This window comes from Schistocerca nitens, chromosome 12, assembly GCF_023898315.1.
Source record: "Schistocerca nitens isolate TAMUIC-IGC-003100 chromosome 12, iqSchNite1.1, whole genome shotgun sequence".
Lineage (NCBI taxonomy): Eukaryota > Metazoa > Arthropoda > Insecta > Orthoptera > Acrididae > Schistocerca > Schistocerca nitens.
The window spans coordinates 9,718,566-9,746,064 of record NC_064625.1 but is presented as its reverse complement, the minus strand read 5'-3'; the positions used below and the strand labels follow the sequence as shown (position 1 = coordinate 9,746,064).

The 27,499-nt window shown below is 44.2% G+C and overlaps 1 protein-coding gene across 1 annotated transcript in view; it reads right to left on the bottom strand.

Annotated features, from left to right (window-relative positions):
- The window catches only part of LOC126215311 (uncharacterized), a 259,120-nt gene that overhangs the window by 133,234 nt on the left and 98,387 nt on the right, over positions 1-27,499 (bottom strand). The gene's annotated exons all lie outside the window — the stretch shown is intronic.

The following is a 27,499-nucleotide window of genomic DNA, read 5'->3' as shown; positions in this document are numbered from 1 at the left end:
TATTAACGTCAGCTGGAGAACAGAAATGACGAATGCAGGCGATAGGAATACTGAGGGTGTTATATACAGCATACTGCTTGTTAATGGTTTTTCAGTGAGCACGTCAGCCATAAGATGTGTTTCCGGTATGTATTAGTATCCTGTAATCCAACAGCTGATCTATAAGAAAAAAATTTAAATACGTGATAGCGTCTTGTTACGTCTTGTTTATATTCCCTACACTGAACGGAATGTACGCTTTATTTATTTTCAGTTGATCATACACCTGAGAATGGCTATGATACCGAAATCACGATTGTGTAGAATAAATGAACAATTAACACTCGAATGGTGGAAATTTCTTTGAAAAAATTGTGCACTGCTGGTTCCCCGCGAAGGGAGGATCATCAGTTGGTGTACAGCAGCACGCACACAAGTCCGCAGCAGTCGTCCACCCACAGTTGCCTCAGCGCCGGTTTTCGATAGCGCCATTTTGTCACGCAGGGTATACGCGACGGGCAAACAACTTAACCGTTTTGTAAATGCCTCCACCCTCGGCCCGAAAGCCAAAGGTAACGAGATAAATCGCTCCGTTTCCGCAATACGACAGCGCCCCCCCCCCCCCCCCCCCGGCACGCTATATTTACCCTCCACTGCTAGTGCTGCCACCTGCAGTGTGCGAGTGCTTGTTGCACGGGGGTGGCGGGGCTGTGTCTCAGCTTCACTTTTATCATCACACAGCCAAGAGCCACAACATCGTCACAAGCAGCAAGTCTGGCCGCCGTCTTCATCATCCTAACCATGTTGTTGTTGTTGTTGTTTTGACTTCTTCAGTGCCCTTCTGTGTTTGTGTCATCAGTTGGCCATGTAAAAAAATATTACTTTCTGTGAAGAAAATGAAAAAAATTCCTTCCCATGCAAATCATACACAATGTTTTGTTCTTCAAGGAAAACAAATCTTCTTCAATTACAGGAAGATTAAAATATTACATACGTAAAAGCAGGAATTATAGAAAGTATAGGTTTTAAATGACAGCATTTGCTTCCATTTACAGTAACTCCTTCTTTCGAATGCATTGTTTTAATGGTGTGGGCGTCACTTTTAGCATGTTGCCAAACCTTTTGGTACATTGGGCAACTGTGATTTTCAGTCGTTCGTTCTCTGCGCTCACACGTTGCAGTGCGTGCCAGACTCTGTAGATTGCGGCGCTGTTCTCGGGTGTCTTGAGGTTCCGCCCCTGTCTGTCGAGTTATACAGGGTGGAGCCCTGTACATCGCTTCACGATGTGGCGGCACTGTTGGTCGAATAGAGGGGAGCGTGGGCGTGGTTTATAGTGACCGGCGGGAGGCTTGCATTCAGTTGTTGTTCAGTTGCGATAATGCAATGGACACGTGAGGAGCGCTCGATTTGTGTTGGAGTGTATTTCTCGAATCTCCGCTCGATCATTGCAGTGCAGTGTGGTTTTCGTTTCCGATTTGCAGTAGCCCCACGCGGACGTGCTCCTGGGCGGCAATCAATTTTAAATTGGGTAAATGCATTCAGAACAACAGGGAATGTGTCGTCTGTACGAAGAGAACCTGAGAGGAGCGTTACAACACCACAGAAATGTCGAACGAGTGGGAACAGCAGTACTGCAACCTCCGAAACGCTCAGCTCGGAAACACCCACTTGCTCTTGCCATTTCGAGACGTTCTCTCCACCCGATTCTTCGTAATGAACTGAATTTTCGCCCGTATAAAATGTGCGTGGTCCAGTAATTGTCAGTGCGGGGTTATGTAACACGGAGAACATCTTGTGAAGGCGTGCTTGCAACCGTACTCCGTGACGCAGATGTGTTCTTTTCTGATGAGGCACATTTTCACCTCGGTGGGTGTGCAAACAAACAGAATATGCGGTACCGGAGCGACGCGGCCCGCAGGCAAATTCACCAGAGACCCCTGCGCTCACAAGGGGAGACCACGACGTTTGGAACGCGGATTTACTGGAAACTTCCTACACTCGTAGTACTCCGTGAGGACAACAAAATGTGTAAGCAGTAGCGCGTACTTCTCAAGCGTTACTGAGAAAATCGCAAGATAATTTCTGTCGTCAAATATATATGTGCGCGTGGCCATTTTAACCATGAAGTGGCTGCAGCTAAGTGGTGCCACTAATCAGCGTGTAGTGGTTGGCGTTCAAGCCACTGGATCGCTGGATCGAGTTCCATTCGTCAGTTTTTTTTATTTTCAACACAGTCATTTTCTTTATTATTTATATTACAATTGATATAATGGGGAAAATACGTGTAATCGGATGGACTTTTATTAAATTTAGAATGTTATTTGGCAGTCTACTAATTTTTATTATCATAAATAATATAATATTCATAACTATCGACTTGTAAACGACGCCGGCCGCGGTGGTCTCGCGGTTCTAGACGCGCAGTCCGGAACCGTGCGACTGCTACGGTCGCAGGTTCGAATCCTGCCTCGGGCATGGATGTGTGTGATGTCCTTAGGTTAGTTAGGTTTAAGTAGTTCTAAGTTCTAGAGGACTAATGACCACAGCAGTTGAGTCCCATAGTGCTCAGAGCCATTTGAACCATTTTTGTAAACGACGAAACGTATAAAATGATACTGAAAATGTATGCTTGTCCGTGATTTGAGAAATCCCTTATACCTGGAAGGAGCCCGAAACGACTTTTTACAACCAAGTTTTGACCGGCACAGACGGCTTTCGAAAGACGTACAATTAATCGTCGCTTTCGGCATTATGAGTACAAGTTGCAGGATGGTATTTTTCGTAAAAAACATGGAAAACAAAGTTAAACGGCACCAGCTGCATTGATAAATGCTATGTTTCCGCATACGCAAGCTCTTTTGACGTTTTCCGTGGAAAAACAAACCTTGTTAACATTTTCAAAAACCTCTCTTTCAGACGATAGTTTGGAAGCAAACCATGCATAACGCAGTATTTCCTTAAAAATCGGGGCTGATGATTGGTTATGCAGTATCGAGTGTATTTTAGTAGCGTCTTCCAAGAAGCAATTTCTCGTTCTCTTTCGATTACATACGAACAGTTTTGAAGACACGGACAAGCATACATTTTCGGTATTACTTATGCGTTTGGTCGCTTACTAGTCGATAGGTACGAATATTATATTATTTGTGATAATAAAAATTAGCAGACTGCCAGGTAACATTGTAAATTTAATAAAAGTTCATCCTATTACACGTATTTTCCCCATTATATCAATTGTAACATAAATAATAAAGAAAATGACTGTTAAAATGGCCACGCACAGATATATACATAATTTGACGGCGGAAATTATCTTGCGATTTTCTCAGTGACGCCTGAGAAGTACGCGCTACTGCTTACACATTTTGTTGTCCCCGTGGAGTACTACGAGTGTACGAAGTTTGCAGTAAATCCGAGTTCCAAACGTCGTGGCCTCCTCTTGTCAGACCGCGACACTGTGTGGTGCGCCACATCACCGGTAGCCATCACTGGCCGTTACTTTTTCCACGAAAATCGTCCTGCTGTAACTGTGAATTCGGATCGTTTCTATACTACGCAGCTAGATTTTCTCCAGCCGGCTTTCGAGGTAACGCAGTTACACGACACCTGGTTTCAATAAGACGGTGCCTCCGCGCACACAGCGGGCATTACCACGAATTTTTGAGGCATGCGTGTCCTGGAAGGCTTATCTCTGGGACGGGGGATCTCAACTGGCCCGCACGATCGCCAGACTTAGCTCGTGCGACTTTTTTTCTTTGGGTTATCTGGCGTCAAAGGAGTACTGCAACCGTCCCAACATCCTGGAAGACCTACACAACAATATTGAGGCTGAAACTGCAAGAATACCAGAAGACATGCTTAAAGAGTGCACGAGAATTTCAGAAAACGATTGCGGCAGTGTGTGGATTGTAAATGTAGACATTTAGTAGATACACAGTTTAAACCATCTAATTAGAAACTTGCATTATTCTCTAATATGAGAAAAATAAAAATGTAAGTTGATTGGCGACTCCATGGAGTGCTGCGTGCACAACGACCATATATGTTAAATTAAAAGGAAGGTCAGCGTTGGCGGTAATATAGATGGCTTATTGATAGCAAAAAGATTTTTAATCACATGGTGATCATCTTGAGTGCTGTTTGAAACAGCGGCTTCAGTTATTGTGATCGCTTCTCAGCTTTGCCTACTGATAACTAGACACCAGTGTCTACGAGTTTAATTTGTACACCACAGCGCTGAAGATGATCACTATGTGATTGAAAATCGATTTTGCTGTCAATAAACCATCTATATTACCGCCAACGCTGACCTTCCTTTCAATTTTAAAATGTAAGTTTCTAAGTGTACATTATTTTTTTTATTTCATTCCCAAATCAGCGATTTACCGCGCTCGTCCATGAAGCTACACCAGTATACACTGACTCTTTAAAGAATCCAACTGCCATGTATAGAACAGCTTAACACAGAGGTATGTGTGATTACTTTACAAAATGAATTGATGTGTTAAATATTTGACGTTAAGCATTTGAGCGAGAAAAAGTTTCATAAAGCTTTTAAGTTATGTTCGGAGCTTGCTGGAAGTCCCCAAATGCTCTCACCCTCAAATAGTGGATGAAAAGAGAGAGTAATTTGCTCACAGTGAACTAAACTGCCTCAAGACAATCACACTTTCTTACTGTAACGCTTGTCGTGTTATGTCAAACCTTTAACATAAGATTATAGCTCTTAATGAGCAGATTATGACACTATTTTAAATTTTTAATTTCGGCCACCAATCATGAACTGCGTTAGGGGTTACTAATATAGATTTGCGGGCCTGTCACATGGATCACTCTCTATTTCCTAATATCACCCCCGTGCTCACAATTAAATCTGTGGATAAATGTGTTAGACATTTCGACGTTCAGGGTGTACAGCGAAGTAGCCCCCTGCCTTCAGAATTAAATATCTCCAAAATTGAGATCGACAGACGAGTGCAAGAAGAGGTATGTTTATTACGAAAACTGTAAGAATTTTATACAGAAGTTGTACACAAGTTTCGAAACTGTTCGGAAAGCCGGCAACACGTGGCTCTGTACGCAGTACAGCGTCAGCCTGCATACTTGTTCTCTGATATCACGCCACAGTCTTTTCGAAATGTCCGCCACTCGCATTACTGTGTTGGTACAAACGAAGAATGAAATTTGCCATCACGTCCTGCAGTCTCAGCGGAAATGCATTCGGATCGCCGACTCGAGATCGACAGCGTGGTGGGTGGTTCTAGTGGACAGTGTCTTTCAACGTGCCCCACAAAAAGTGGTCACAAGCAGTCAGATCGGGCGAATATGGAGGCCAATCCATCGCTGCCGACAATAAATCTTCAATAATCCGATGCTTCGACTTTACCCCCAGTCTTCATCAAGAAAGCGAAACAGCTGTTCGGTGCGATGTGGTCTGGCCGCATCTTGCACGAAGCACCGGGTACGGTCGATCCTCCAACGCTGGCTGTGTGGCGACAAATTGTTCAGAAATTGCAACGTATCGTCCACTAGTGATCGCTCCTGTCACGAAGAAAGGGTCCGTAACGCCTCTGCTGCGTACCGCAGACGAAACACTTAACTTTGGCACAACGCAGTGGTTTCGCTTCACACAAATGGGTATTTTCGGAATCTTAAAAATCGCCAGTTTTCTTTATTCGAGAGTCCATTCAGGTGGAAGTGTGCTCGGTCTGTGAACCAGATCAGTCACTGAGAGAACTGTCTCCCAGCGCGTACATCGAGGCGTCGGATTTTGAATGGAAATCTGAGTATGCTCTGCCTCAGCATTTTCTGCGTACCGGAACGGTGCAAACCAATCTCCGGTGCAATTCCCATGACGGATTTCCTTGGATTTTACTGAGTGATTCAAGAAACGGTGGCGACGTTGTCAGGAGTAATTCCATTGTGCTTGGGACCAACATTCTCCGCTGGATCACGAGCCACGCTGGCCGTCCGTTGGAATGTGGCGAAGAGCTCTCGGCCGATTCTCGCATCGGGTCCTTTTCGAACATAAAATCGTGTTTGCAAACTGAGTCTTCTTGTTGTAGGACTGTGTTCTAAACTGTGGTATTCCACTACCATAAAAAAGCTGTAAAGGCAGACAGAGATTGGAATACATCCAGCAAATAATTGAGGACGTAGGTTGCAAGTGCTGCTCTGAGATGAAGTGGTTGACACGGGAGACGAATTTGTGGCGGGCCGCATCAAATCAGAGGACTGATCACTCAAAAGCCCTGTTGAAGGAGAGTGGACAAAATCGCAAAGAATAATGCGGGTCCGTCGATGCCTTCAACAGCAAACACTACATAAAGCTGTACAATCATCTGAGAGACGTACCATTAGAATTTATTCGTTAACTCAATCGCTTTGTCACCCCATTTTCGGTTTTAAATTGAATATGGTTAAGGTACAGCGTCAAATGTCAGTTTGCGCGTGCACAGCATCCATATACTCGATGTTGCTTTGACTATCAACAATCTCAAGCCACGAATTTCTTCGCACAGACTTCAAGATGGAGAATCATTTTCATTTTATTGACATCGAAGAGGAAATTAATGCGAAGCTACACACCATCACTGGAAAAATTATTTACCGCCAAGATACATTCATCAGCCAATCCAGAAAGCAGGAGTTATGTATATACTGGGTCATCAGAAAGTCAATATAAATCTGAAAACTGAATAAATCACGGAATAATGCAGATAGAGAGGTACAAATTGACACACATGCTTGGAATGACATGGGGTTTTATTAGAACCAAAAAAATACGAACGTTCAAAAAATGTCCGACAGATGGCGCTTCATTTGATCAGAATAGCAATAATTAGCATAACAAAGTAAGACAAAGCAAAGATGATGTTCTTTACAGGAAATTTTCAATATGTCCACCATCATTCCTCAACAATATCTGTAGTGGAGGAATAATTTTGTGAACAGCACTGTAAAGCATGTCCGGAGTTATGGTGAGGCATTGGCGTCGGATGCTGTCTTTCAGCATCCCTAGAGATGTCGGTCGATCACGATACACTTCCGACTTCAGGTAAGCCCAAAGCCAATAATCGCACGGACTGGATCCGGGGACCTGGGAGGCCAAGCATGACGAAAGTGGCGGCTGAGCACAGGATCATCACCAAACGACGCGCGCAAGAGATCTTTCACGCGTCTAGCAATATGGGGTGGAGCGCCATCCTGCATAAACATCGTACGTTCGAGCAGGTGTTTATCAGCCAGGCTGGGAATGATGCGATTCTGTAACATATCGGCGTACCTCTCACCTGTCACGGTAGCAGTTTTGCTGTCCAGCGCCATCTGTCGGACATTTTGTGAACTTTGTTTTTTTTTGTTCTAATAAAACCCCATGTCATTCCAAGGATGTGTGTCAATTTTTATATCTCTATCTACATTATTCCGTGGTTTATTAACTTTTCAAATTTATACTGACATTTTGATCGCCCTGTATATTAGAGAAAGTTTCATAATAGCGAAAACTTCCAAAGTGTAACTTGTGTTTATCTTCAGACATAGACTGGTGGTCGCGATAAGATTGCCGGCCACTTGGGAAACATTCCAGTCAACTACCTTTGCAACAAGAAACGCAGCAAATACATTATTTATTAAAAAGAATAACAGCGACTTTTAAGATAATACTAATATTAAATGAATTAGGAAGATCCAGACTCTTATAAAAAAAGCTGAAGTAAAGAATTTGGAAGAAAGTGGACTCAAATCTTCGTACGTCTACCTTCACGGCTTACAACCCACGACGCTACAGTTTCGACACAAGTGGCGAATCTCCCAATCTTACATACACTGTCTACAGGCTGTATCTACAAATTCCATCATTTGATGTTTAATATGCAATCATTACGAAAACGACGCGTTTTTTATATATCATCATTCATCATTGTGCTGTAGCATTGAAACAGTAGTTTCGTATCACCGGAGTCAGGACACTAGAAACGTCAACTCCAGCAAGGCGTTATGTAGTTTCCTGTCATTTTATAACAAGAACTCGCACCTAGAACGCCGCGTTTTCTAGGGATCCTCGGTTTGCTGACGCTTTGAAATAGTTTACATTCATTTCACGTACTCGCCGAGAAAGAAAACCAAACAAGTACGACGTTTAGCGCCACTCAATATGGTAGTTCCTCTGTTCTGCTTGTAACGTAAAACGATGTCAGATTTCATTGCCCACGTTCCTCTCCACAAAGTAAAAATCTCATACGCCAGATTCTCTGTTTCACGTGGACGGGGAATTACACGCTGTGACGTCACCAGCTCCTCCCCCAATTTCGTTTTCACCGCCTGTAAGAGAACGTCTAAAGATGAGTTTTCATTGGCAGGGAATTTGTCATCGACGATGGAATTATTTAGATTTGACGGTGAGGCGAACGTTGTGTACATTCCTCCAGTGCATCCACCGAAGACCACAACAAAAACAGACGCACGAGAACTGTGTGGCGAATACTCGGTGCGTATCCCGGATTCCAGTAGAGAGCAAGTGCTCCCCACTGCGCGCGACTGTGACTGATGACGTAGGATGGCGCCACTGTCCGGGCCGGCCACAAACTCACCTGGCGTGCTTAACGACCAGCCAGCGGGCCGCTTCCGGTGACGTCACCGGCGCTCAGGCCGCACCAGCTGCGGAGCCAGGCGCGTCGCGTGACGGTGGCGCCGTCTTAACCACTGTAGCCCCTCACTTGTATTCCTTTTATGCTCCATGCAGACAAATTACATTAGTGGCCAGTTTTCCCCTTAAGCCATTATCAAATGTCTGCAATACAATACCAAAGCTACGGTACGGTAATTAGGTAAGGATAACGTTACGCTTGTGCATTGCAATTGTCGTTTAAATTATTTACATGATATTGGTGATGTGTGTGTCACATTTAAAAATGTTTGTTTGCGTGTTATGTGTACACACACACACACACATCCATGACGAATGTTGCAGATATGGTCTTGCACATACAGATCAACTTAGAAGAAGAACTTTCACGACAGGTCACGCAGGCTAAAATCTAACCGACAGGTAGCTCACTTCGTTCAGCAGCGTGCTGTCTACTCTTTCACACTCATCCATAAGAGGTCTGTTCATAAAATTCCGGAACATTCGTAATTTCGCGCCAATGGTGTGTTGCAACGAAATGCGGTTGGCATCCCTGCAGACGCCTGTGTTGAATGTGTAACTGCCGGAAGTTTCATTGTTGTATGTCTGTTGGTTATTGACGCGTCTGCATTAACTATTGCGTGAAACTCAAGAAAACCTTTACAGAGACACTCCAGATGATGCGGGAAGCCTACGGTGAGGAGTCCGGCTTAAAAATGACGCCCTCCGACATCTAGCGACGACGCTCATGTCAGGAACGTCGACGAAAGTGTGGGTGCCAGTCGAATGCTGACTGTCCGAGACGTTGCAGAAGAACCTAACATTTCAGTAGGATCGTGTCACAAAATCCTGACTCGGGAACTTGGACTGCATCTTGCTGCCGCCAAGTTCGTTCGTCGCACGGCTCATGAGTCGAGACCAGAGAGACCTCCGCCTCGCAATCTGTGAAGAGCTTTTGGATCGCGCAAGTGAGAACGAAACGTTCCGTAAGAGAATCGTAACGTCTGGGTCTACGGTTCTGATGTGGAACTATTGAAAGGACGAGATAAAATTAGACGACGCGCTTCGCGCGATCCAGCAAGAGGCAAGAGCCGTACCAAGACTGCTTCCGGAGTTAGAGAAGGCGTTGGGAGCGGAATGTCAATCGTTGAGGAGAGTATCTCGAAGAGACCGTGCGCAATACGTAACGGGTAAGCTTAGAAAAATTTTGTGGATACAGTTTGTAACCTCCCCACAAAATAAAATAAACAATATGAATATGATTCTAATTTAGTGAAACCTCAAAACAGAAAAATTCCTAAACCTCTCAACAGTAAAAATTATAATTATGTCGTTCACATTCAGTGTAACGTCCCAACAAAAAATATAAATTCACTAACCTGGTAATAATAAAATGTAACTAACCTCTCAATTAAATTGTCGCTCACTTATGACTTTTCAATAATTGACTATGAATTTAACCTGGTAAATTTTGGACATCAGCAGTGCTGCGTCATGGCCCTGAAAGATCATTCTGAATAAAATAAAAAAAGAAAAATTCTTACCTCAATGAAGTCGCCGGATAACGCATATATATCTGCTCTTATAATAATTTTTTCTGGCACAGCCGTGTGCAATGCTGGCCGATAGATTTGTCATTTATGAAAGGAAGCAACTGATTTTTTCTTTTGCAACAATCGGGATGATCATGGATTGGAGAAATTAGTAAATTCTTTGAATTGAAATGAATGGTTGTTAAAAATTACTTTATATGAAAAAGATTATTATTAGGAGAGTTTTAAAACATTTACATGTGACTTGAGATAACATTACTACATATGCGCGAGGCTGCTTTTTACCTTATATAATAATGCTCAGGCTCCGACATCGCTGCACCGCGACCGGCCCACCCAACACCATACACCAGACCAGACCAGAGCAGATTGCAGATTAGCAACAACTTACTGCTACAGCCACACAGTTCCTACTGCAGTCAACACCTCTCTGGTCAGAGATTCTCTTGCATATCGCAGGCAGCGCATGAGCAATACATCGAAATTACATCTGCTCGGACCTCTTACAAGTTCCAGAATTTTTTGAACAGACCTCGTAGACGTAACTGTTACGGGAAACGTGCCTCAATCTTTATTTCTTACCAAGCTACTTATATTATGGACTTTGACAATAGTTATAATCATCATAGGCAATTAGCGTATGTGTAGAGTTGTTAGTGCTAACAGACAAAGAAAACTGCGTGAAATAGCAGAAACCGATGTTGCACGTGCGACAAACGTATCCGTTAGGACAGCGCGGCGAAATCTGGCGTTAATGGGCTTTGGCAACAGACGACCGCCGCCTTTGCTAAGAACGCGACATCGCCTACAGCGCCTCTCCTGGTCTCGTCACCGTATCGGATGGATACTAGACGACTGGAAAACGCTGGTCTGGTCAGCTGAGTCCCGCTTTCAGTTGGTAAGAGCTGATGGTAGGGTTCGAGTGTGCCGCACACGAGGCACTGTGTGAGGTTGGCTGTGTTTACGTAGTATCCTTCACTCCAACTGACCCAGTCGTTGACCGGAAACGGTTATGTTCGACTTCTTAGAGACCATTTACAGCCATTCACGGATTTCATGCTTCCAAGCAACGCAGGAGTTTTTATGGCTAACAAAGCGCAACGGCACCGGGCCACAGTTGTTCGGCGTTGGCTTGAAGAACATTCTATTCAATTCGAGCGAATGATTTGGCCACACAGATTGCCCGAATGGTTCAGATAGCTCTAAGCACTATGCGACTTAACATCTGAGGTAATCAGTCCCCTAGAACTTAGAACTACTTAAACCTAAGGACATCACACACATCCATGCCCGAGGCAGGATTCGAACCTGCAACAGCTGCAGCAGTGCGGTTCCGGACTGAAGCGCCTAGAACCGCACGGCCACAGAGGCCGGCTCCAGACTGCCCGACGTCAATGCTATCGAAGATTTGTGGGACATAGTCGAGACGTCAGTTCGTGCTCAAAATCCTGATCCGGCAACACCTTCGCAGTTATGGATGCCTATAGAGGCACCATGGTTCAGTATTTCTGCGGTGGACTTTCATCATGGCAGAAAAACAGAGGTGCTGGCTCCTTCAAGTGAGGGAAACATTCTACAGTGACGGTATAGACAAACTGTTGAATTGGGAGAAATGTGTTCGCCGCCAGGGCGGCTACGCTGAGAAATATCTAGACATGAAGAATAAAGATGTACAGTGTTTATAATTTTTGTTTTATTTTGCAAAATTTGGAAATTTATGGTAATGACTATGGGGCCAAACTGCTGAGGTCATCGGTTCCTAGACCTGACGCACTACTCACTCTAACTTAAACTAACTTATGCTAAGGACAAAATACACACACACACCCATGTCCGAGGGAGGACTCGAACCTCCGAAGGGGGAGCCGCTTGTTTTATTAGGAAAGGTTTAAGAGTTTTCACACACAAAATTCGGAGATATTACTTTTCAGCACGTCCTTGTATATTGTAGAGTTCATATGGCACTTCCTTGAGTTCTCCTCTACATCTGCCGACTTTGTTCGGTTAAAAGCGACGTGTTGAGTTCTGTCTGCAAGGACGTCTTGAATCCAGTCGCAAATCGGGTCCGATACTCGGTCAGCTTATATTGTATAAACACGGCATCAACATCAGGATCGTTGTCTACAGCTCTGTGGATCTCGCGGAGGAATAGAGCGAGCGAGTTGGTTTGCGTAGAGGAAACCCATCCAATACAAAACAGCGCGATGCTAACGATCATGGCTTCCTCCGACTGGTGGCAGACCAAAACAATAATGATATCTGCAGACAATTCTAGAACGACGCTGTAAATCTCTCGGGAAGCTGGTTTGAAAACTTCAAGAACCGTTCTTCACGAAAGAAACTGAAGATATCCGTCAGAGTAAATCAGAAAATCACTGTGGATGAAACGGGCAGAGAGTCTAATACAGACCAAAGGGTGCTTCAGGGAAGGTGTCTTCCTCTGAAACGTGGAAAATAAGCAATGACAGGAATATTTATTTAGACAGGTGAACATAAGAAACGCTCGTCTTTATGCAGAATTCTGAACATTGTTTTTTTTCCAGCAAGTTACAGTAACTAATAATTTTTAATAGAACACTATGTTTTCCAATCATATAGCTGACGTATTTAAACCATCTACAAGTCAATTTGAATCACATTTCCATGAACTTTGTATGTCGTCAGTAAGTCGTTTTTAAAGGAGCGTTAGTTGTGCACTGGGGACAACGGGCACTCCTTTGAACACTCACGTAAACAAAGACTACACCACCGGAACACAGCATGCTGCACCACCCCTCAAACTTTAAACGTTGCTAACAGAGATCGATAAAAATCTGATTTAAAAATTTTAAATTACGTATAGCTTTACAAGTCAGTCTCATGAACTGCCCATCATCTCGATAATGGTCACACTTTCATGGTATTCGTATTTACGTAAGATGCTACGCGAAATTCGAAAAGTTTGCAATGAAAAATGTGGATTGGTACGATTTTGCTTCTAGTGCACATTATACTATTATTTGCTGTGTACGAAATACAGCTATCATATTGAATTTTTCATTGGACTTGAGAGGTGGTCTCTATTTGTCTCCAGTATCAAGAGAATGCATCTTGTCGCTTCGACCGCACTTGTGTGAGAATGAAGTATTCCTACCGCAGGAGTACCTCGTATTTCCTAAACAGTTCGTGATATCAAAACGAAATTTTAGCATATGACAGCACGCAAAGAGAAGAGTATTTTCCCAGTAGGTTATCATACGAAACTTTCTGTCAACGACGATATAGCCGAAGCTATAATTTTTATTTAATTCTTTTCAATGCAGTATTGTAATTTTTAAGAAATTCATCAATAACTTTTGAAAAGAGAATTTGCTACTATGAAAATAAACGTGAAATTCTTTCTCTTATGTTACTACAAAAGATGACAATGAGGTTTGCTGTGAGACACTGACCTCGCTGGTCACCTATTGCTTGTTTCATAGGGCACTCGATAGCTACTGCAAGGCGAGTTTAAACAATTTACACCGTGTTTTGACAAAAGAAACAATATTAAAACGGGCAACAAGAGAAATGTACCCGATAGTCATAATTGATGGTGCTTCTTCAAATGAGAAATCGTTAACGATAAAATAAATCGTCAATTCTGTTCTAATTTTGGCGGAATCCTGAAACTCGCCGTATTTTTAATAGTGAACGACTGGAATAGAAACATATCAAAGGATATTCTCTTTGTTCTTCACGTGAGAAATATGATAATAATTCGCAGCAAATAGTGAACCATATTTTTTGTTCCTTTCCCCATTGAGAGTGAAGTGGTGAACTTCTTCAACGTAATCTTCCGATGTGCTAATCATAGATTACACCTATTCACTAGGGCCCGGTATGGCAAAGTTTGCCAGGGAAGAAGGGTATCTACAGACAGTCATCCGTTTTATTCTGTGCAACCACGACATCCTTTCAGTTTAGAGGATGATGAAAAAAATAATGTGACTCTTATGAGGGAAAAAGCGTCTGAACCAAGGTGTCTAAATAAATGACAGCAAACGGAGCCATCTAGTCTGTTAACACGATATGCAGATGTGTTCTCGGATAACCCAGTAATCTGACGAGCTTGCGAACCTGGAAGTTACACCACACTAGTGAATTCCAGAGTTGCTTCACAATTGCGGACTGGATGCACGTCTTAATCCCCTCCACCCCGCTTTATCTGTCCGTCACCTCCTCTCCGCTGTCTGTTCCCATCTCCTCTCCCTCACCCCCTCTCTTTCTGACCGTGACCCGTGTGAAGTGTCCAGGCGTCTCGGAGTGAACCGAAGCGATGTTGCTCGGACATGGAGGTGATACAGAGAGACAAAACTGTCAATGACATGCGTCGCTCAGGCCGCCCAAGGCCTACTACTGCAGTGGATGACCGCTACCTACCGATTACGGCTCGGAAGAACCCAGACAGCAACGCCACCATATTGAATAACGCTTTTCGTGCAGTCACAGGACGTCGTGTTACGACTCAAACTGTGCGCAGTAGACTGAACGATGCGCAACTTCACTCCCGACGTCCGTGGCGAGGCCCATCTTTGGAACCACGCAGCGCGGTACAGATGGGCCCAACAACATGCCGGATGGACCTCTCAGGAATGGCATCACCGATGAGTGTCGCATATGCCTTCAACCAGACAATTGTCGGAGACGTGTTTGGAGGCAACCCAGTCAGGCTGAACGCCTTAGACATACTGTCCAGCGAGTGCAGCAAGGTAGAGGTGGCATTATGTGGGGTCAAGATGCTCAAGGAATGCGCCTTAACGGCTGTACGACACGTGAATGCTATTCTCCGACCGATAGCGCAACCATATCGGCAGCATATTAGCGAGGCATTCGTCTTCATGGACGACAATTCGCGCCCCCGTCGTGCACATCTCGTGAATGACTTCGTTCAGGATAACGACGTCGCTAGACTAGAGTGGTCAGCATGTTCCCCAGACATGAACCCTATCGAATATGCCTGGGATAGATTGAAAAGGTCTGTTTACGGCCGACGTCATCCACCCACCACTGAGGTATCTGCGCCGAATCGCCGTTGAGGACAATCTGTATCAACAGTGCCTTGATGAACTTGTCGATGGTATGCCACGGCGAATACAGGCATGCATCAGTGCAAGATGACGTGCTGCTGGGTATTAGAGCTACCGATGTGTACAGTAATCTGGGCCACCACCTCGGAAGGTCTCGCTGTATGGTGGTACAACATGCTATGTGCGATTTTCATGAGCAATAAAAAGAGCGGAAATGATGTTTATGTTGATCTCTATTCCAATTTTCTGTACAGGTTCCGGAACTCTCAGAACCGAGGTGATGCAAACCTTTTTTTGATGTGTGTATGAGGGAGAAACAATTTGTTTGGTGGTTTAAATGCCCTGCTATCGTTGTGAAAAGTGGATGCAAGAAATGAAACGAAACCACACGTTTTCACAGTGCAGCACAGCATTTTCGTTCTCCCGGTACGTTAACAGAAAACCTGTTCATTGTCGTTTAAAAAAATATGCATCCTCTACGCATTGAAATGTCTGTTAGAGTATCACGTAAAAATCTGAAGTAAATCGATCTACAACTTCTAGATATTTTTAGCAACAACGTTTCCGGTGTGTTTAGTGAATATGTATTTACCCGAGCGCAAGTGGCCGTTGTCGGTTGCCGTCGTCCGTTGTTGGTATCACTGGATAGCGTCAAACAACGGCAAGAAGAGCACGAGGGCAGCTGCAGATGAGGGGAGACCGACAGACCAGCCGTTGCCGAATGTGCTTTACAGCCAGGAAACTCCACACCATTTAGACAGGACTAGAGTACTGGCAGCCTCAAGCGGAGATCAAGAAAGGCAGTATAGAGACTGTTACATACCCCAGGAACTTCAACAGAAAGGAGGGCGGCGTGAAATTGAACGACATCTGTATCCCGGTGCGGAAGAAGTTGTGTACCAGCCTTCCACCATGGGGTGAGAGCGACAGCGCACTTCGGCAAGCGACTGTGGCCATTGAAAGCGTGTGACGTCACGTCACGCCACGCGCAAACGGAGTTTTGCTGCGGTCAGTCGCGGACAACGGCGTGAATCGGACACTCAAAGAAGCTACGATCCCCGGTGAAAATGTCCTCCGAAGATGGGAACGAAACGTCGTGTTTTAATGTGAAATCCATCCGACCACGGCACAATAGCTCGGAATATTTTGATGACAGAATGAAGGCTTTCACGATCTGACGACATTGCTGCTGGTAAACCTTTCGGGGTATAAAGTCCTGGTCCACGAAACTCTTCTGTTCCTAATGTTTCGTCCAGTACCTTCAGAGGCGTTGCTCCTCCGTTGAGTCTTGCCGACTGACGGGTCTGAGGTCGAGAGCGACACACATGACGCAGAACAGGAAAGAAGAGACCGGGAAACTTTGCGACATATGGGCAGCAGCTCTACAGAATCGCCAAACAGTTGTTTTTGTCTTTGACTTGAGAACAATCGAGAGTTAAGGTTATCTCTGACTCACGTGTAACTCTATCCACGCCCCTTTCTTTTACGGTATATAGGTCGAACCGTCAGTCGGCAAGTCTCAGTGGAGGAACGCCTCTGAAGATGTCCAGCGCAGTTGGGTCGAAACGTAGGGGACAGAAGAGTTTCGTGGACCGCGACCTTACACCACTGAAATATTTTCTTGATTGTGATTCGTATTTGGCATGCGGCATTCGCGAATGGGACAGACAAGGGGACCTCTTCCTCCCGAACTCGTCGTCGGGAGGAGGTAATATTAACTACGCATAGGGCACTGTCTTTTTTTAGCCATCGACAACTTTTAAGTGGCGATCCTCCCCCGCCTTGTACCCACTGCTCTCAATCGTGGGCGGTGAGACAACTTTTACTGGAGTGCCCCCATTTTACTCCGCTGTCGTCTGATGTATCTTCCATCTTAGCAGATGACACGCGCTCAGTCGATCGAGTCCTCAGTGTCAGTGAGATGACGTCGGTCACTTGAAGCTCTTCTTGGGGAAAACAACCCCCGCTTCTATAGTGGTTTTCTAAGGTTTCCTTCTCTTTTTTAGTTTCCCCACCTTTTGAGTTTCGCTCCCATTGCTGCTGATTTCCAATTTGCTGTCTTAAGCCACAGCACGGTAGCTAATGACCGTAGCAGTTTTGCGCCCTAAAACCATAACAAAAGAAGGACGGTGTTGCCAGAGGCAGCGCCCACAACACACCGTGGGGCGGCTCGCGTATCGGAGAGGCTGGTGGAGGCTGGTGCAGTGCGTCCTGGTGCGAGCCCCACGTGTTGGAGTTGTCGGGCCGCACCGGCGTCTCGTACGCAGTCCGGAGCAGCTACGTCAGGCCGCCGTGGCAGACTACAGGCTCCAGGCGGCCTGCACTGCCGCTCCAGGCCGGCCGCGTGCTCAGCTGGAGCCTCCTGGAACGTTGTCTGTCGCCCCGGTCTTCTGGACGCGAAAGTCTGCAGGATTTCCACCCTAATGGAGAAGCTAACGGCTAGCGGTTTCCATTTCCGCCTCTGCTAATCGCGCGGGTGGAGCTCTCTCTCCGGTAATGTGTCAAAACTTTTGCGGAATGCGGGGGAAAGGATGCGGGAAGAGACTTTCTGGGACAACAGGCGTTGCCGTTTCAACACGTCGTTATGCGTTCGCTCTCTTGTGTGTGTGTGTGTGTGTGTGTGTGTGTGTTCGGCACAGATTTTGCAATTGGTTCCTACCTAATTTCCCGATGAGATAGAGACTGGAAACTTTCAACATAGCTAAGAACTAAATGACAACGCATTATTAACTCGCTTTCTTGCAGTTTCTCCGTTCTCCTGCACAAAACAGGTCCGAACGCTGTTGCAGGGGCAACGGAAAAAGCATTCGAAGTTCAGAAGAACGCGAAATCCCGAAGATTGGCTAAAATTTACAGACGCGCGAAATTTGGCACGGACTTCAATGCGAGATGCCTTTAATAGGTTCCACAAGGAAACATTGTCTCGAAATTTGGTAGAAAATCCGAAGAAATTCTGGTCGTATGTAAAGTACACAAGCGGCAAGACGCAGTCAATACCTTCGCTGCGCAGTGCCGATGGTACTGTTACCGACGACTGTGCCGCTAAAGCGGAGTTATTGAACGCAGTTTTCCGAAATTTCTTCACCAGGGAAGACGAATGGAATATTCCAGAATTTGAAACAGGAACAGCTGCTAGCATGAGTTTCTTAGAAGTAGATACCTTAGGTCCAGATTCTATACCGATTAGGTTCCTTTCAGATTACGCTGATGCAATAGCTCCCTACTTAGCAATCATATACAACCGCTCGCTCACCGATAGATCTGTACCTATAGATTGGCAAATTGCGCAGGTCGCACCAGTGTTTAAGAAGGGTAGTAGGAGTAATCCATCGAACTACAGACCTATATCATTGACGTAGGTTTGCAGTAGGGTTTTCGAGCGTATACTGTATTCAAACATTATGAATCACCTCGAAGGGAACAATCTATTGATACGTAATCAGCATGGTTTCAGAAAACATCGTTCTTGTGCAACGCAGCTAGCTCTTTATTCGCACGAAGTAATGGCCGCTATCGACAGGGGATCTCAGGTTGATTCCATATTTCTGGATTTCCGGAAAGCTTTCGACACCGTTCCTCACAAGCGACTTCTAATCAAGCTGCGGGCCTATGGGGTATCGTCTCAGTTGTGCGACTGGATTCGTGATTTCCTGTCAGGAAGGTCGCAGTTCGTAGTAATAGACGGCAAATCATCGAGTAAAACTGAAGTGATATCATGTGTTCCCCAGGGAAGCGTCCTGGGACCTCTGGTGTTCCTGATCTATATAAATGACCTGGGTGACAATCTGAGCAGTTCTCTTAGGTTGTTCGCAGATGATGCTGTAATTTACCGTCTAGTAAGGTCATCCGAATACCAGTATCAGTTGCAAAGCGATTTAGGAAAGATTCCTGTATGGTGCGGCAGGTGGCAGTTGACGCTAAATAACGAAAAGTGTGAGGTGATCCACATGAGTTCCAAAAGAAATCCGTTGTAATTCGATTACTCGATAAATAGTACAATTCTCAAGGCTGTCAATTCAACTAAGTACCTGGGTGTTAAAATTACGAACAACTTCAGTTGGAAAGACCACATAGTTAATATTGTGGGGAAGGCGAGCCAAAGGTTGTGTTTCGTTGGCAGGACACTTAGAAGATGCAACAAGTCCACTAAAGAGACAGCTTACACTACACTCGTTCGTCCTCGTTAGAATATTGCTGCGCGGTGTGGCATCCTTACCAGGTGGGACTGACGGAGGACATCGAAAGGATGCAAACAAGGGCAGCTCGTTTTGTATTATCACGTAATAGTGGAGAGAGTGTGGCAGATATGATACGCGAGTTGGGATGGAAGTCATTACAGCAAAGACGTTTTTCGTCGCGGCGAGATCTATTTACGAAATTTCAATCACCAACTTTCTCTTCCGAATGCGAAAATATTTTGTTGAGCCCAACCTACATAGGTAGGAATGATCATCAAAATAAAATAAGAGAAATCAGAGGTCGAACAGAAAGGTTTAGGTGTTCGGGAGTGGAATGGTAGAGAGATAGTATGATTGTGGTTCGATGAACCCTCTGCGAAGCACTTAAATGCGAATTGCAGAGTAGTCATGTAGATGTAGATGTAGAGTCGCGAGTGGGTGGTGGGAGAACGGTTGCTTGGCAGTCCCTGTGTGGTTGCACAGCTCTCTAATTTTCAACTGCTCCGTCTTTTCACGGGGTGCAAGTCCGAGGAAGCAATATATTGGTTGGGTGAGGTGAAGGGAAACTGAAATAAGCCCGAAATTTACAACATGTCTCTTTTGTAAAAAAAAGTTTGAAATCAGTTGAAAAATGTCACACACTCAAGATTATGGAATTCACAGTAATAACTTAAATAAAAATCAGTATATAATAAAAATACCACATTTTTAAATCGGACTAAACAGCATAAAATAATCCCATGCAGATTGCTGTCCCAAAAATTTAGTGAATTTTTAACAGCTCTGAAAAATACTTGTAAGATTTAAAACGAAAAACATAGGTCGCATGCTATACGTGATAGTAAGGAGCTAAACTTTAGCTATTAAGGACTCACAGTCTTTAATTTTCAAGATTGTCTGTATGGGGTTAGCAATCTGTAAGGAGACCTTTACTTCAATTTAAAAAGTCGCCTCTTAAAAAGTGGTTTTTATTTAAATAATTTTTTGACACGAAAACGTCTATTCGCCCGTGGATCGAGCTTTCTTGTGTGACAAAATGCCTTCAGATTTGAACGCTTGCAACTACGAGACTAACAATGCGTAAGCAGTGGTCGAGCCCACAACGGATACATCCCGCCTGTGCTTGTTTCTCGCGCAGAATTTGTTACGAATTAGCTTTACGTAAAGTTGTAAACTGGAGTAGCGTCGAAACGCCTACTGCTACGGCGTCGATTTGGGTGTTATTGCGAAGAGCTTGTGGAACACTGCTAGTACCCAAAACGACGATAAAAATCTCCGGCACAGTGTAAGTCGGTACTAAATTGAAAATTACAAAATAAATAACCCTACTACAACACTGTGAGACTTTCATGACACGAATCACACTACGGGGCCTTTCGCGATTAATTTAAGAATGTAGTAGATTACTGTACTCTCTAAGACAAAAAAGACACACCGTCGAGGAATTATCCCAATGGGACGGAAATCGGTAGATGTGATGTAAGACAGACAAATAAATCATTAGAATTTCAGGAAAATTATACGACATATTTGAGAGTAAGAGCTCCACAAATTGAGCAAACTAATAACGCGATGGTCCGCCTCCGGCCTTTACACGAGCAGTCACTCGACTTGGCACTGATTGACAGCGTTACTGGCTGTCCTCCTGGGGGACATCGTGCCAGATTAAGACCCCTTGGCGCATTAGATGGTCAAACTCCCGACCTGCTCGGAGGGCCCTGCACATACTGCTCCAAACGTTGTATACCTTGCTTGCCACAATACGGTTTGGCCAGCACGAAGACGAGCAGTGGAAACTCTCGCGGAGTGCGGGCGGACATTATCTTGCTGAAATTTGAAAGCCCGCAGTATACGTAATGAAGATTGTACGGCACCCCAAGTGCGCGAGTCTACTTGCACCTGCCGAATTTTTTAGTGTTGTCTAGGGATCTGGAACTTTACCAAGCGCGGTTAATAGGAGAGCTAGAGAAGATCCGAGGAAGAGCGACATGTTTCGTGACTGGACAGTTAAGTCAGCACGGAAGCGTCGCAGATATACTACACAAACTCCAGTGTCAGACACACTACACAGTGCCTTAGGGAGGCGCTTACTGCTGAATCGTCGAGAGGTGGCGTTGCAGGAAAAGGCTGGCAGCGTATCACTTTGTACGAAATCATCACGTCGACAAAATGGGAGCAACTGCGTGTCATTTGGAGCTTAACGGACAGTCATCTTCGCAGGCGCGGTGGTGACAGAAGTACCCTCTGTTTTCGGAGTGTACATGTAGCAGTAGAAAAGGCAGAAATGTTCAAACATCTCGATACGGTGGAAGAAACACGTTAATAATTGGCAGTAAGACATTTCTAACACGCCAGATTTTCAGAGCGAACCCTGCGACATCGTATCGGTGCGATGTTCGCCGTCGTCCGTACTGCTGTCTCGTCCCCTGCGCATCCAGGCTGCCCCTGGATGTTCTCTACCCGCCCTGCAACTGCCACATAGCAGAGAGAGAGAGAGAGAGAGAGAGAGAGAAGCTTATATCGCTCCGTCTGCGGTCTACTGCCATGGTGCGTATCTCTGTTTTCTTGTCCGTACCCTCAGACAGTAACAGTTTTGGATCACAGAAGTAGAAGGCGAGAGTTTCGAGTAAAAAAATGTTGGGAAAAGAATAAAAGATACTGGAGTGCACTTATCGAATCAGAAATGTTCTTGACAACTGGTAAAACAGTATAACGTAATGTCGGAAGCCTCTGAAAGTTACAAGAAACCAGGCGACATTAATCTACTATGAGCAGTGGTCGTAACGGTTTGACCCATTTCAATATAGTACGGATTTCATCCCTTCCTAGTGCCATCTCCGCTCCTGGAAACTAAAGTTCAAATGGTTCAAATGGCTCCAAGCACTATGGCACTTAACATCTGAGGTCATCAGTCCCCTAGACTTAGAACTACTTAAACCTAACTAACTTAAGGACATCACACACATCCATGCCCGAGGCAGGATTCGAACCTGCGACCGTAGCAGCAGCGCGGTTCCGCACTGAAGCGCCTAGAACCGCTCGGCCACAGCGGCCAGCAACCACATTTCTTTTGGACTGTCATCAATCATCGCAGCAGCAGGCAAAACTGTATATTTGACACTATATCTTTAATTTTCGGTTATTTTTACACGTGTGCGACATCAACACCGCTTCCCGGCTAATGAAGGTACTTCTGGTGCTGTGACCCCCCACAGGGTTTTTGTCAAGTACTAAGTCTCTACTACACCCCACACTCCCCATTCCTTAAAGACTGTACCTCCCAGGTATAAAAGAGCTTCTAACGTCTCATTACTTTACAAATGACATAATATGTTAAATATTTAATGTTAAGCAGATAATCGAGAGCCGCTAATTGATCTCGCTATCAAACACTGGGTGAACACTGTCTAATTTGACCCCGCTAGAAGCAAAAATTAGTTTCTCACGTACCTGAATGTTTATGACGTCATACTTCCTAAAGCGTGAGTCGTGCAGCGATAAAATTTTGCAGGTACATTAAGTGGTATATGTGGGTACCGTCTGCAGAATGTGTTGCTAATATAATTAGTCTTAAAGAAGTAGAAATAATTAAAATGCCGTGTCTGATGCTGAAGCTTTACTGCAGAACAGCGAAAATGTAGAAACGGTGTACTTTTCCCCTCATTTCATTTTGTGGCCGGTACCAGTGAGAAAAAATTTCATTATGTTTGAAACTGTGTGTAGGTTTTGTTGCAAGTCACTAACTCTTTCATTCTCAAATACGGGGTAAATGTACTCGTATTCACGGTAATTTCCGCTCCGTGAGTTACGCTGTGTTAAGACAATGTTTCTACATCTACATGGTTACTCAGCAATTCACACTTAAATGCCTGGCAGAGGGTTCATCCAACCATTTTCATACTACTTCTCTACCATTCCACTCTCGAATGGCGCGTGGGAAAAAGGAACACCTAAATCTTTCCGTCCGAGCTCTGATTTCTCTTATTTTTATTTATTTATTTATTTATTTTATTTATGCATTTATTTTACCTGGCAAGATTAGGGCCTTCAGGCCCTCTCTTACACCTAACCAGGCATACTCAGATTCAACAAATTTCAGTTTCTACAGAACATTAAGGACATATTACATGTTATACAGTATTAATGTTAAGAAAAAAAATAGATTATAAACGTAGTACAATGATAATTATAACAATCAAAAATTAATTATAACAATCAAGAATAATAATAATAGTAATAATAATAATAATAATGACTATGTATATGAAAGTAAACATATTTTTCTTTTATGAATGTCAGTCCTATTGCTAGTTGGGAATTTTCTCGTTATATTCTTGCAGCTTGTGAGTTATTCTCATCAAGCAGAGACATAAGACGATAGAATGGGGTGAAAGAGATATAGAAGAGGTAGATAGGTTAGAGGAAGAGAAATAGAATGGTAAAATTTTTTATTATATTTTATTATATTTTATTATAATGATCATTTCTCCCTGCGTAGGTTGGTGTCAACAAAATATTTGCGCATTCGGAAGAGAAATTTGGTGATTGAAATTTCGTAAATAGATCTCGCCGCAAAGAAAACCGCCTTTGTTTCAGTGACTGCCACCCTAACTGGCGTATCATATCAGTGACACTCTCACCCCTATTGCGCGATAACACGAAACGAGCTGCCCTTCTTTGCACTTTTTCCATGTCCTCCGTCAATCCTACCTGGTAAGGATCCCATACCACTTAGCAATATTCCAGCAGAGGACGGACACGTGTAACGGAGGCTGTCTCTTTAGTGGGTTTGTCGCATCTTCTAAGTGTTCTGCCAACAAAGCGAAGTCTTTGTTCCGCCTTCCCCACAATATTATATATGTGGTCTTTGCAATTTAAGTTGCTCGTAATTCCTAGGTATTTAGTCGAATTGACAGCCCTTAGATTTGTGCGATTTATCGTATACCGAAAATTTATCGGCTTTCTTTTAGTACCCATGTGGATTACCTCGCACTTTTCTTTGTTCAGTGCTAATTGCCACTTTTCGCACCATACAGAAATTCTCTCTAGATCATCTTGTAGTTGGAACTGATGGTCTCAGGATTTTACCAGACGGTAAATTACAGCGTCATCTGCAAACAATCTAAGGGAGCTGCTCAGATTATCAGCTAGATCATTTATATAAATCAGGAACAGCATAGGGCCTATGACACTACCTCGCGGAACGCCAGATATCACTTCTGTTCTACTCGATGATTTACCGTCTATCACTACGAACTGTGACCTCTCTGAGAGGAAATCACGAATCCAGTAACACAACTGAGACGATACTCCATATGCACGCAATTTGATTAATAGCCGCTTGTGAGGAACGGCATCAAAAGCCTTCTGGAAATCTAGGAACAGGGAATCGATCTGAGATCCCTTGTCGACACCACTCATTACTTCTTGGGAAGTTGGTTATGTATCGATAAGTGATTTTCTTGAAGGGGCTTTCATAACGTTCGAGTACAGTATATGATCCAAAATCCTACTGCAAATTGAGGTCAGTGACATGGGTCTGTAATTCAATAGGTTATTCCAATTTCCCACGTTGAATATTGGTGAGACCTGTGCTACTCTCCAGTGCTTAGGAACAGACCTTTCGTCAAGTGAGCTGTTGTATATGATTGCTAAGAAAGGCGCTATTGTGTCTGCATACTCTCAGAGGAACCTGATTGGTATACCATCTGGACCGGAAGACTTGCCTTTCTTAAGTGATTTGAGTTGTTTCGCAACACCTAAGGTATCTACTTTTATGTCACTCGTGCTAACAGCTGTTCTGGTTCCGAATTCTGGAATATTGATTTCGTCTTCTTTCGTGAAGGAATTACGGAAAACTGTATTTAGGAACTCCACTTTAGTGGCACCATCATCGGTAACATGTCCATCGCTATCGCGCAGTGACGGTTTTGTCTGTTTTTTTGCCACTGGTGTACTTTCCATACGACCAGAATCTCTTTCGGTTTTCTACCGTATTTTGAGACAATATTTCATATTGGAAACTATTAAAAGCATCTCGCATTGACGTCCGCACTAAATTTCGAGCTTCCGTGAAACTTAGCCAGTCTTGGGGATTTTGCCTTCTTCTGAATTTGGCACGCTTTTCTCGTTGCTTCTGCAACAGTGTTCTGACGTGTTTTGTGTACCGTGGCGGATCACTACTGTCTCTTATTAACTTATGCGGTACGAATCTATCTATTGCTGTCGGTACTGTATCTTTGAATTTGGCCCGTATCTGGTCTAGGATAGACGCATACTCGTGTCGATCGACTGTGCCTTATAGAGTGATATAATACCCACGAAAACACTCCCCAGACCTCGACACTCCCTCCTCCGGACTGGACCATTCCGGCGATCGCTGCAGGCCGCTTGCTTTCAGACGTTTCACGCCGTAGGAGCATAAAACGCGATTCACTTCAAAAAGACACCTGTCACCACTCAGTGGACGTCCGTTTGCTGTAGTGGCGAGAAAATTCCAGCCTTCGTTGCCGACGGGCAGCAGTCAGCGTGGCTGCGCCCTCTGCGGAGGCCCACACGGCGGTCGGGGAGACGCTGCTGGCGGTCGGGCGCCGGTTCTGCACGGCGCCACTCTGCCACGCACGGTGTTCTCTAACCACAGCGGCAAGCGAACAGTGTACAAACTTAGCCCTTTCGCAAGTGCTTCCACCCTCGAACAGAAAGCTAGTGACCGTGCCCTTTTGGACGTCAGACAAATCGTTTCGTTCCCGCATTACGACAACGACACACAATGCAGAACTTGTTATGTTCGACACTGACAAGCTAAATGATGAAAACTTTAGAAGAAGGTACATGATAGAAATTTCAAATAGGTTTGATGCTCTCAGGACACACGAAGGTCAAGATAAACAGTGGATAACTGTGAGGAATAATATCAAAAGAGGCAGTGAATGTCACAATAGGTACAATTAGGAAGAACAGGAGGAAACCGTGGTTTGATGAGGAATGCTAGAAATTAGTAGAGGAAAGGAGAAAAGCGCGATTAGATTGGGAAAGAATGGGAGACTGAAAACGAGAGGAGTTCTTGAACATGAGAAGGGAAGTTGGTCGTAGGCTACGGGCAAAGAAGAGGGATTATTTGAACAACAAAATTAAAAAAATGGAAACAAACAGTAAAACAAAAAACATTAGGGAACTTTACCTAGATGTAAATGGGTATAGGGAGGTGTTCAAGGCTAGGACAAATGCACTTCGAGGGGATGCCGGGGGAATACTGACACACCCCAGTGCTATATTATGTAAATGGAGGCCGTATTTTGAGCACCTATTAAATGTACACCAGGAAGCAGGAAATGAGCAGGCGTACGAAATATATACAACAGAACGCCACATACCTGAGCCAACGTTAAAGGAAGTAAGAGATGCAATCAACAAATTGAAAAACCATAAAGCACCAGGATCAGACTGCATAACTGCAAAATTAGTTAAAAATGGGGGACAGGAATTGGTGGAAGTAGTTCAGAAAGTCATAACTAATGGAACTCAGAGATGATACCTGAAGAGTGGCAGGAGTCGATTCTGATCCCAATTTTTAAGAAGGGCGACAAAATGGATTGTAGTAATTATAGAGGGATAACGCTATTACCAGTATGTTCAAAAATTTTCTCGAATATTCTGCTAAGCAGGCTTACACCATATGCAAATGAAATTGTGGGGGATTACCAAGCTGGCTTTCGGAGAAACAGATCAGCTATAGACCAAATATTCACCCTGTGTCACATTTTGGAAAAGAAATGGGAATACAATAAACCAGTCCATAATCTTTTCACGCATTTTACAAAAGCATATGATTCAGTATTGCAATCAAAACTGTACACAATTCTTTTGGAACTTGGATTACCAAAGAAGTATGTTAGACTTATAGAAGCGAGTTTGAAAAACGCAAAAGGTAGAGTACGCGTGGGGGAACTGGAGTCAGAAGAATTTGTAATAAAGAACGGACTTAAGCAGGGAGATGCTCTGTCTCCGCTACTTTTTAATTTAGTCCTAGAATATATTGTACGAAAGGAATCAGATAATTCAGAGGGTGTGTAGTTTAATGGAAATATTAAGATCTTAGGGTATGCAGATGATCT